General features: G+C 33.5%; 1 long non-coding RNA gene across 1 annotated transcript; it reads left to right on the top strand.

Moving 5' to 3' along the window:
• Window positions 1–5,940: 5,940 nt before the first annotated feature.
• LOC145587457 (uncharacterized) lies at window positions 5,941–11,129 on the top strand. The gene is made up of 3 exons (XR_014101269.1): window positions 5,941–6,383; window positions 6,593–6,677; window positions 10,350–11,129. It is a non-coding gene; the product is annotated as an uncharacterized LOC145587457 (long non-coding RNA).
• Window positions 11,130–11,422: the final 293 nt, after the last annotated feature.

Below are 11,422 nucleotides of genomic sequence, written 5' to 3'. Positions count from 1 at the left end.
GGTTACAAAATCTACAACACTATGAAAAACAAATCACATTAATCATACACACTGAACTTGTATTCATTACAATAATGGCATAAGATACAATTAGAATAGAAATGATATCCAAAGGTCCTTATCATGACTTGAACGGGAAAGTTGATGTTATAAATATTATTCTTTATTAAGAGATTTAACCATATATATGTCGATTTCACAAGCTTTCAACTTTTTACTCATCAAAATTATCACAAACTTCTCATATAAACATATATATTTTTAAAATAATTAATAATAAAAAAAAAGCCATAGAAATTAATAATAGATTTGTCCCCACTTCACATTTCTCCATTTTAATCAAGGATTATCATCATGTAAATAATTTCGATAAGCTAAAACAATTCTATAAAAATCCTTTTTTTAAACGGAAACAAAAATTAGCTAACACATGAGTTCATACCAACAAATAGTCCTACATTGGACATATAGAAAAATAAAATGTCTATTCCAATCAAAATACATCCAAATATACTTAAATTTTTTACCCACTACATACATTTATATGTGAAAATGCAGGAAACTAATTTAAATGGCCAATGTACTTTAGAGTTTTACATGTGAAAATGTAGAAAACCATCCACCAATTTTAAATGGAGAAAACTAATTTAAATGCTGAAAACTAATTTAAATGGCCAATGTAATTTTACATGTGAAAATGCACAAAACCATCCACTAAATTCAGAGTTTTGGCATAAATTAACTAAATTTCAAAAAAAAAAAAAAAAAAAAAAAAAAAATCAGCCACTTACCTGAGTATAATGGACGGAAAACGGAGGAGGCTAGGATAGAAGAGGAAACCGGCGACGATAGGCCTGCGAAGGAGTTGATTTGTGACCCAAATTTAGGGTTTTTGCCCAAATCAACTAAATTAAAAAAAAAGTAACCAAATTGCATGAATTACCTGGAGTACGGTGGACAGCTAACGGAGGAGGCTAAGAGGGAAGAGGACACCGGCGACGGTAGGCCTGCGAAGGAGAAGTTTTTTACCCAAATTTTAGGGTTTTCCCTCAAATAAACTGAAATTCAATAAAAAAAAAATTAACATCGACTTACCTGAGTACCGCCGTCGGAAAACAAAGGAGGGAAGAGCAGGAGGGGAATCCGGCGACGGTGGGCCTGCGTGGTGTTGATTTGCGACCCTAAGTTAGGGTTTTCGCACAAAATAACGACCTTAATAAAATTAAAAGAAAAAAACAAAATTAAAATGACATACCTGTGTAGCGTCGACGGCCGGAGTCAGGTCATCGGTGGGAACAACGAAGGAGCAGCGACCGCTTCTTTTCGCTGTTCGTGGTTCACCCTCTTCCCCCTTCTTCTCTTTCTTATTTCCCTTTCCCCTTGTTTAACAAAAGCAAAATCGATTTTGTTTTAATTTGTTTTAAAAACTGTTACGACCGGTTGTAATTATTTTTTTTTAAAAAAAATAAAGTCATATAATTGTAACGACCGTTATAACGGTCGCAATAATAAAACAAAACGGTCGCAATTAATAAAAATTACGACAGGCTATAAAACGGTCGTAATTAATTTAAATTGCGACCGTTTTTACGACGGTCGCAATGAAACAGTCGCAATATTCCCGAATTTTAGTAGTGATTGTGTGATATATTTAATCATACAAAATAAGATGGAGCAGTGGTGGGTGTAGTAGCGAGCTTTTATGCACGGGGTTTAGAGATCTAACCTTGGTGCGTGCAGTTAACAATCATCTTTTTTTTTTTCTTACTATAAGATATTATATCTTCCATTTTTTCAATAACAAGTACTGCATATATTACCTAAATAATTATTGTAATAGTAATTTTGCTTGAACAGAGTCCATTAAGGATGTAATAGGTAATAGTAATTTATGAAAATTGCATTTAATTGCATACATTATACATAGTATATTGCGAAGTATATAATGTTCGAATTATACAGAGTATATAATGTTCAAATTTTTTATAAAATTTCGAGGCCCATAAGCAAATACTTCTAGAGCAGTTCATCAGTGTTGAGGGCATGCCATCCAACTGGAGGAGCTTTCCACTTGATATAAGCCTCCCTTCGAGCTATTGGCAGCTGTGAGGATGCAACTCTATCATCCCCCAACACTCTCAAAACTCCCTCAAAGCGATCCAAAAAGAATTGTTTCATATCAATAGGCATATCTTTCGTGCGATCAAAAGTCACCACATTCCTCCTTCTCCATATCCACTATACCACAATCGCAAAGTAGGTAGGCCATATTTCTGGTGACATGTCATTTCTAGCTTGCACCTTGATGTTTCTAATTACCCACTGCTTTAAAGTACCTGCTCGAAAATCTCTTGCAAACGCTAGGCCACCAAACTACCTCCAAACTTCACGAGCTGCCTTGGAGTCACTGATGAGTCTATTTTATATATATATTTTTATTCCCCGTCCCATGGTCATATTTGTGCTTATTTGAGCTCTGCAGAGCTATTTTTATTACTAATATACGTTTTCTAGTGTTTTTGTAGTGTTGGTATTATTTTGTCGGAATTTGAAGAATTATGACAATTCCCGAGCTTATTGAAGCACTACAAAGATATTGGAGATGGATCGTATTTTATGACCAAATATTTTAAGCCCAAGACCGAATTAAAGGAATTTTGTTCGGTGATTAAGAGCTCGATTAAGTAAAGAGGTGCAAAGTTTCAATGTTATATTATTATCATGGACCAATCAAGTATTGGGCACCAAGTATGAAGGAAAGAAGAAATGGGCCCTAAGCAAAAGAAGCCACAAGGCCCAGCTCGTAGCTCCAGCTGACCGGGCCCGATCGGGCGAGGCCAGGCCCGGTCGGGCGGACACCTTCAGTAATTTTGGGCCTACACAATTGGGCCGCTCAGTTGGTTTTGCTGATGATTGATGATTGTGTCGGTTTAGGAGGTAGTTTTAGTGGGTTTAGGAGTAGTAGTTTGACTTTCTATCAAACTCACTTTCCTATTACTCCATTAGATATAATTCATATAAAAGGAGTAGTAGTACGTAGGTTAGGGGGATTAGCCTTAGATTAGGTAGTTTTAGTTTTCTTTTTTTTCCTTTTAGTTTAGTTTTAGTTTTCTTTTCTCTTTCTCTCTCTAAGTTCTTCTTACTCTCTTTCTCTCTCTCTTTTAATTAAACTTTAGATTTTCCTCTCTCTTGTTTTTCTCTTTAAACTCTTGGTTTATGCAATTTTATATTTCCTTGTTTTGGTACTATCTCTTCTCTCCTTTATTACTTATTTTCTTTGCTTTGATCCTTATCATGTCTCCTTTTATTGCTTTGTTTAGTTTAGATTTAATTATGTGTGAGTAGTTTTCTTTCTAGGGTTTATGGGGATCCATAAATAATATGAAGGGGTAATTTATTGTTGTTGATTATCAATGCTTAATTAATTTCCTATTGATTGATTTAATGCTATGCAACTATATTTGCGCAGATCTTTTATGTATGAGTTTAGCAATATTGATTTGAGATTCGAGAGATGAGAATTGATATTTAGGCTTAGTTTCAATAGGCAGGTTAATTTATAAATGGTTAAGTCGAGATTCGAGAGATGAGATTTAACACCGGTAGATTAATTCTGTGATTGTAATACGTAGCGAAAGCCCTTTATGATCTGATTAATTGATGCATTGATGATTGATTATTATGTTTTACCCTCGAATGTTATTTATTGGTGAACCTATGCCCTATGCCCTAGGCCTTTATTCCTTGATTTTCTCTACCCTTAATCTTAGTAGTTTAGTTTCCCTTTTATTATATTATTTTGTTACTTAATAATTTAGATTGCTTAGATTAATTAGAAATAGAAAGACTCGTTTCCCTGTGGATTCGACCCTACTTCCCTATCTGCATTAGTTAGAGGATTTAGGAATTACTTTTGATTGGGTGATACGATTAAAGCCTGTCAGTCACGCAGCACATGAATTACACTCTCTTAAACCTCATTATATAACTTACAACAAGGATTATCTGTAAGTTTCTCTTAAACCTGTTAACACTACTACACATTATTCTTTCATGCATAACCAGCCACAAAAACACACGAACACGTTGTTGGACTCTTAATCTCCAAATTAAATCCCATGCTCCATCCTCTACACCATCCTCATCTCTTCTAATAATTTGGAAGGCAGATCTGATAGTAAATTTGCCTTTAGGACCATGTCTCAAGTAAATAAAATCACCTCTTTCAGGATTCTTTTGAAGGGAGTGAGTTTCGATTTCTTTTAACTTTTCTCGAGGTAGCAGATCAGCGAACAAATCCCATCTCCACCCCACTTCTTCTTCCCACATTTCTTGATCGAACTTTGGCTCCTTCAATGTCAAGAGGTATGGTTGCTATTGCACACTCTCTTAAGATCAAATCTCCAGCCCATCTATGATCCCAAAAAAGAGTGTTAGCTCCATCACTCACTACAGTTCTAACCTCTTGAGAAATAACATGTGCAGTCTTAGTGATCCCTTTCCAAACATTGGACATGTTTGATTTAGGCTCAAACATATCTACATCACACCTTCCCTTGCAATATTTGCTTCGAAGCACTCTAGACCAAAGGGCATTAGGCTCCGTGAGCATTCTCCATCCTAGCTTTGTGGGGAAAGCCATATTTGCTTATCTAGAAGAGCGAATACGCAAATTAAACCACCAAATTCTCGTGGAAGTTAATTTTTTTCCCAAGAAAGGAGGTGAATTCCCTCCTCTCTTCATCACCACCACAAATAAAACTTCTCGTTCTTTTGTCAATATCATCATATATGGTTCTCAAAATTCTCACTGTTTTCATAGCATACGAAGCCATAGTTGTGACAGTTGATTTTGCTAGAGTAATATGCCCGGCAAAAGAAAGGTACTTTGATTTCCAGCCAGATAATCTTCTATCAATTTTTTCACACAGATACCCGAAGGTATTTCTTGTTACCCTTTAGTGAGAGTTGTCATTCCCAAATAAGTGTCAAATTCATGTGTTTCTTCAATGGCTAGAGAGGAAGAAATATCCACTTTTTTCTGATTATCCATGTTTCGGGAAAAATACACTCTGGACTTTGAGAAGCTGATTTTCTGACCAGACGCTGCACAAAAATGAGCAAGGCACCTATTCATATTTTCTGCTTTGTCCCAAGAAGCCTCCACAAATAGTATTATGTCATCCGCGAAGGCTAAATTTGACAATTTCGGCCCATATTTACTCGCTCTTATCGGCTTCCATTGCTCAAGAATAACAGACTCCTCAATGATTTGTTTTAATCGCTCCATACACAAGGCAAAAATATAAGGGGAAAGTGGGTCCCCTCGACGGATGCACGCTTAGGTACGGTGCAAAACATTGTGTGGGTTCAATGTTCCATAGAACTTTCATTGTTAGGGTTGTGATACATTCCATAATAACATCCACTCGAAGAATAAGGAAGCGAATCTCCATAAGAGTGTCCCAAATAAAATCCCAACGAAGTCGGTCATAGGCTTTCTCAAAATCAATTTTAATTGCCTGCTTGAAACCCTTTAAGCCTTGTTTATTCTTCATCGTGTGGATAACTTCTTGCACAATCACAATATTATCCATAATTTTCCTTCCCGGGAAAAAACTTGTTTGCTGGCAACACTAGTGGAAAAATTGTCATTTGTAACGGGCTATTTATAACAGGCAAGGCTATGCCCGTTATGTTAAACATATTCATAACGGTCAAAATAACAGTCCATTACAAATATATAATATTTGTAACGGACTAAATATTGCCCGTTACGAATACTATATTATTTGTAACGGGCAAAATACCGCCCGTTACGAATACTATATTATTTATAACGGACATCATTGGCCCGTTACGAATACTTGGTCCAGCTGATGAGAGGAGCCCATTAGTTATTAGGGCTTCACACTTTACTTCTCCTCATCAGCCATCAAACTTCCTTCTCTTTCCTCTCTCCTCTCTCATTTCATTCAATCTCTCTCTCCTCTCTTCTCCTTACGACCTCACTCAATGTACTCAATCTCCTCCATTTTTTTTTTGTTTTGAACAACCCAGCTGCTTCCCCACCGGCCCTTCTCAAAATCATCTTCTTCTCCAACTCTCCCCCATTAAACTCTTAGTTTCCCCTCTTTCTCTGTCCTCCGAATCGCATCAATGGCATGCGGAGGACCCAATTCAGAATGTCGGATGTACGAATCTCACCACCCAGAAGTGGATATGGCGGTGAGATTGATGAAATTGATGGAGCGGAAATGATTTTTGACTATTGTGTTAGAGATTGATGGAGCGGAAATGAATTCAAGCTGTTTTCTTCATTTTTGCGCGATTATGTTAGAGATTCGAAACAAAGAGAAGAATTTCTTATCTTTTTCTCTAAGGTATGATATATTTAATCATCTATTTGGTTTTTAATCTTTTCAGCTAAGTTTTTATAATGAATTTTGTTGGATCTTGAAGATATGATGGTTTTTGAGGACTGGATTAATGTTTATTGAGATAATAAAGACGGTAAAAATGACGTTTTTCAAGTTTTGCTTTAATGGTGGTACAATTTGATTTTTATAAGTGTTAGCTTTATTGATTTCAGGTGTTTGTTACAGGTATTTCTTTGTTCAAAAGGCGTGCCACTAGTGCCAAGGAGAACTGAAGAAGGTTTGGAGGTAGATGCGTAAGTAAGTTTAATTTTCTACTTTTTATCGATTCTCTTATCAATTTATATTTCTAGGTCTTTTTATGAACTTGCAAATTTTCAAGTTTCTGGGCTAAATTATATTTTTGTGCTACAACTGAATCTTTTAGATAGTTTGGATTTGTTGATTGATTATGTTATTGTGAGATTTATGTTGATGAAATGAGAATTAAGTAGAATGCTGAATTACTTTGACTTAGGTAGTAGTTAAAACTTGTTTTGATTGAAATTAAAGCTTATCAATACGATAACATGATGGGCGAGATATACTGCCATTTTGGGGTATGTATATGTCATGCTGAAGCACATACATGTATTATTGAAATATAATCAAATCTGACTTTATGTGTTAGTTATACCTTTGAAAATAATACTCTCCATCCAAGAATAATGATATATGTCTAAGAATAGTATCTCTTAAATAGTTTTTTACTCTACCTATAACTTGAACCTGTCGCATATTTTCTAAACAAGTTTCTGCTGAGCATCATTTTTGCTATATGACTGATGGTCAACATGTAAGCATATTAGTTCCAGTTAGATTGCTTTTGTATAATGTTCATGTTATCCATATGCTAGCAGATTGAACACTGAGTCTTTTCAGTAACTCGGTGGCCTTTTCTTTAGGTTTTTTATTAGCTGTTTTTATATTCAATTTCACGAAATAGTGATGGTAAAGTAGAAATATGTATGGATTTTAATTAGTTTTTGTCAATAATTTTAGTCTTGTAAGGTTCTATTGGTTTTAATCCAATATCCTAAGCTCATTATGTAACACCCCCAAATCTCTCTCTACGGAAATACTAGAATAATACGTATAATTATACCGTAGAGATAGACTTAGGCGTATTACCGCCGCGTGATTACGCAAGGCTACTCACACTCACTAAATAAATCAATACTTTGCAGCGGAAACTTCAAAACTCTTCTTAATTAATAATAACTATAAATAGAAACCAATGTCATGAGTACTCAATTTAAATACAAGACCAAAACTCCTAATTTAGATGAAACCAAATCCCGGGACTCCAATGCATTAATTTATTCACTCCACCTGAAATAACACTGCTTACCATTACGGTAAACAGGGTGAACCAAAACAAATAAGAAATACGGGTTAGCAAAATATGCTAAGTACGGTAAGTGTAAGATAATTAAACTCAATTTATTTGCAAACATGCTTTTGAAATCAATTCCAATAGTTAATCCAATAATTCCAAACTCATGATTCAAAACCGATTCTTAATATTCCAATATCAATAATCAATAAAACCAATACCAATTATTTTAAAATCAATTCCTCATATTAAAAACCAATTCCTCAATAATAAACCAATAAAACCAATTAAAACAATTCCTCTTCCAAGTGTGCACACCCCCCAAACTAGTCTCCTTATGTTACAAGGCTATTCTTGAGGAAAGACCCGGTCATACAAAGTCCAAGGCCTTATCAATAAACCAAATCCGCATAGTGGGATTACTAACATGCTTATAAAGCATTAATAATAAATTTAATTCAATGATTCAATAAATCCTCTTTTAAATCCAATAATTCCAATTAATTCAAACTCCTTTATTAAATTCAACATGCTTTCAATATCAAACCTTTTTAAAACATGAATAATAATTTTGATCATTCAAAGCATGATATAAAATCAATACTCCAATTAATTTATCAAAACCAATTTACTTAAACATACTTTTATTTCATCATCGTAATTCAATTCAATTTAATTCAATCATCACAAGAAATCATTCAAACATGCTTATTCAAACCAATCTTTTTCAAGGTATCTAACCACCTAACGTACCTTGATCCTCGCTTAGCAAAAACACACAAAAGGAACCTCAAGATTCTTGATCGAACACACCCTACAAATAAATATAACCTTAATCAATATAAGGTTAACAAATAATCACAATAATTAATTTAAAAACCCCCCAACTATATGTACATGAACCTTTTAAATTAATTTTCATAAACATCATTAAAAATCTAATTTTATATAATTAAAACTACTCATAATAATTTTTATAAATCCCCCATAAAATAATAATAATAATTGAATAAGAGAAGAGAAGAAGAAAAGATAAGAAACCAAGGAAAAGAGAAGAATTGGATTTTCGTTGGAAAGAATAGGCAGAACTTGCAGAGGCTATAACTCCTTCGATATAACTTCAATTGGGTGATTCTTGAGACTAACCTCAAGGATTTTTTGAGAGGAACAATCTTCTGTGAAACAGAAATACCCCAAAAACTGACCAGAAGTGCCCGAAAATTGGCTTCAAAGATAAACGGGATGATTTGTGTAAAAAGAGGAGAAGAAAAGAAGAGAATTAGTGTGAGGTTTGATCATGAATTAAAGGGGTATTTATAGGCTAGTGTGTGTATGAATTATGGTAGGAAAATGTAGGAAGAATTATGGTAAGTAGGGTTTAAGGGATTACTTGGAGAAGTGAGTAAAGATTTAAGGAAAGTTTTGATATTAAAGAGATTGTGTATAATTGAATATGGAAGGTATGTATGTCATGAAAAATATTAAGGAAATTGGAATTACTTGGGGAATAATTAAGAAGAATGAATGGCAAGAAAATATGATGATTGGATATTAAAAAGATGGAGAATTGGAATTAAGGAAAATAAGAGATTTTGGGAGATAATTAAAAATATAATTTTACCAATTAAATTCCCCTAAAATATTTCATGAGGGCCGAAAATATGGAACTTACCATAGCTCTAATTTTCGGATTCCTCTAGCTATATTTAGGAATATTTTGCTCGATTTTTTTTAAGGAATAAAATAATTGTATAAATAATATAGAATAATAATTAAATAATTAATTAATTAATTACAAATTATTTACCAATAAATAACCAAGAAAAATCAGATTTTCCATACATGGAAAATCCGAAAATCCTAGCTAGTTATTAGGTAATTTTGGCCATAATAATTAATTAATTAAAAAAATTTATTTTGCTTTAACTAAAATATCCGAAATATGTAAATAATCCGGTTTTTAAAATAGGATAAATGGATAATAAATCTTATCCAAAATAATGATTAGTTTTCAAAATACTTTTGGCGCCAAATTTCAAATATTATTTTGGCTCCAAATAATAAATTTACTAAAATACCCTTTTTAGAAAATAATAATTAATTAGGAAAAATACGTATAAAAATACGGGGTATTACACATTATTAATAATGGCTTATTGATTGCTGAAAATTTCAATGTTTATTTCAGACAGACTTGAAGTATATAATGGTTCGAATAAAATTGTTTTTCAATTGGGTTGACTTGATTTTTATTCCCCCCCCCCCCCCCCCCTTCAAGTCTCTTGTATGGTCTTAATTAGTTTTCTACATGTTGTACTCCTAATTAACCTGTTATGCTTATTTTAGTTTCAAATTTCTGTATTGGTGAGAATGATCTTTTTGTAGGACTTGTCTTAGCTCACATTTTAGCCCACTGTTGTGTATTAATATTAGTTTAGAGGATCATGCGTCTCTGAACACATAGCTTAAGTTCATTAAATGATTTTTTTATATGAAAACACATGAAAAAAGTTGGACAATTAGTTGGTAAACTACTAGTAGACAGACTGAATAAGTAATTTGCATGATAAGTGATTTTCTCAGCTTTGAACTTTCAGGAGGGCCAGGTGGTTGTTGCTTACCACAAAAGATAGTGGACGATCTGTATAACACAAAGCTGTTACCTACAGGTTTGTTCCTATTTGTCTATGTGATATTGGTATATGATTAGTAGATTTTAAAAATCCATTAAAATTTACAATTAGGATGTACAGCAAAATATTGACTTTTTGATCCATTATATGGCTGTACTCTAACCTAATTAACACTCATGAAGTCATGAATATTGACATGTTCTTTCCTATCATGATATTTTCTGTCTAACTGTTATATTTCACTTGTGGTAACTGTGTAACCCTTACTTGATTTTCCCTTGGTTGTAAAGTGATAACTAACTTGATTTTCCTTTATCTTTCTCCTCACTGGCCTTGAATATTGTACTATAGGCTAGTTTTTCTAAGCAAATCAGTACACTTTGTGCCATATTTCCTATTTAACTCGTATTTTCATTTGATATTCTTCATCCACTTTTATAGTTTGACCTTTTTTTTTCAAGTCCGTTTGGACAGAAATCATGAATCGTTGCTAAAAAGGGTGGAAGATATGGCTGTACAAAATTTGTTAAGCAAGCTTCATCAAGAGAGCATAAAATTCTATAGATCTTTTAAGTTCTTAGTCTACTATGGAATAGAAACTTGTTTAAATTTTCATGTTGTATTACAAAGTATTATTTATGCAGTAGCTTTTGACTCATGCTAGCGAATTGTTGTAAAGTCAATTTGGACATTTGTGAAAGTTGTATTATTGATTTTATAATTAATTAAATTTTACATCCATTATTATTAAATATTGATTATAGTTATTAAAGATTTGGCATCATACAGGTTGGCAGACTAGCAGGTATCACCTGCTGCATTTTTTTTTTTTTAATTTGGCTTCAATTGTATTTTTTAACGGGCAGTCAAACTGTCCGTTACGAATAACGGGTTATTTGTAATGGACAGTCAAACTGTCCGTTACGAATAACAGGTTATTTGTAACGGGCAGCGCCCATTACAAATAACTTAGCCTATCCGTAACGGCCGCATACGTAACGCCCGCTGCCCGTTACGAATGGGCTATTTTTGCCCGT

This window comes from Chenopodium album, chromosome 17 (assembly GCF_948465745.1).
Source record: "Chenopodium album chromosome 17, dcCheAlbu1.1, whole genome shotgun sequence".
NCBI classification, from domain to species: domain Eukaryota; kingdom Viridiplantae; phylum Streptophyta; class Magnoliopsida; order Caryophyllales; family Amaranthaceae; genus Chenopodium; species Chenopodium album.
The sequence above is the reverse complement of the archived record's forward strand: the minus strand, read 5'-3'. Positions and strand labels throughout refer to the sequence as shown.